We start from the raw sequence: 1454 nt of genomic DNA on the forward strand, positions 1-1454 counted from the left end.
TATTGAATGAGTTTTTATATACATATATACACATATAAATACACACACACACACACACTGCTCCCCTCAGTGGTGTATCTCAGTGGATCCACCTGCTCTGTTCTCCAACCATCTCTGGTGAATCCTCTCCCCGCTCAAACCTCTTCTTGTGTGTATAAATATATACAAGAACTACACTCCAGTTCTTGTGTGCATAAATAAATGTCTGGCTCAGGAAATGGGCCCCCCCCCTTAACCACCTGCCCTTCCGCCATCTGTCTCCTTCACCAACCTGAGTGAGTGTTGGGGTCACCCCAGCCATGCTAGGGCAGGAAAGGCCCCAAATCCTGGTTTTCTGGTCAGTCACAGCGCCACCCCCTCTGCACCCACCAGGTGACACAGACTCTCTCAGCCCCAGCCACAGCAGGTCACCCCACAGACCCTCCCTCACAGTGTCCCCCTGCTGGCCCTTCCTTGACCCCACCCTCTCTAAGTCTCCCCTCCACTCCCTTCCATCTCTACCCCCAATGTCTCTTTTCCCAGCCTCCCCTGCCTTTCCCAGGGGCCTCCCCATCCTCCCAGCCAGGGTCCTGGGGGGCTCTCCTAGCCACTCCCCTCACCCTCTGGATATAGAGTTTAGGGTTGATGCCCAGAGGCAGCTGCTTTCATCCCTGGGAGCAGAAGCAGAAACAACTTACAGGGTCTTTAGGGCCCAAGTTTCCATCCAGGAGACTGAGGGACCTTAATTTTGCCATCTGCCCAGAAGCTGGAATCAGCTCTTAAGACTTTGAAATCTGGTTCTGTCCTGAGTACCATGACTCTCTAGGGAGGAAATGCGAATACTCCCAACCTGGCTCAGGACTTGGGCGCCCCCTTGTGAGCAGATCCCTGTCCAGCAGCTGGGAGCCCAGGGAGCCCTGGGGTGTCTGGCTGAGCAGGAGAAAGGGCCGCTCTGGGCTCCTGCGCTCAGCGCTGTGGCCACAAGGGGGCGCTGCCGCGCTGCTCTGGATTCTGGCTGAGTGGCCATGACTGGGCGGTTCTGAGTGGGGCAGAGTGGGTTGTCCTGGGGGCGGTGTCCTGGGGCTCGGGTGGTCTGTGAGAGTCAGAGAACCCCGGCTCAGAGGAGAGGAGATGAGGAGCCTATAGGGTGTGAGGTTTCCAGCTTTTTCCCCAGAACCCCTCTATCCTGTCCCTGGATAACAAAACCTGGGAAAGTGGAAAGTAGAGCATTTTCCCTCTACAAGTTTTCTGGTGGTGCGCATCCTGATCAGCACCTGGTATTATTGTTTTGGGGGGTTTGGCTTCTAATCGGTATGTAATGTTCTATTCGTTTTGTTTCTATTGTGCTTTTCCTGATGATATATGATATATGATTTTGGTATCACATATTTTTTGCCATCTACGTCTCTTTTTGGTGAAGTCTCATTAAAGTCTTTTGTCCACATTTTTTTTTTTGAGGTGTTGAATTATAGCAC

Source organism: Condylura cristata, unplaced genomic scaffold (genome assembly GCF_000260355.1).
Source record: "Condylura cristata isolate star-nosed mole 26May11 unplaced genomic scaffold, ConCri1.0 scaffold00201, whole genome shotgun sequence".
Classification (NCBI taxonomy): domain Eukaryota; kingdom Metazoa; phylum Chordata; class Mammalia; order Eulipotyphla; family Talpidae; genus Condylura; species Condylura cristata.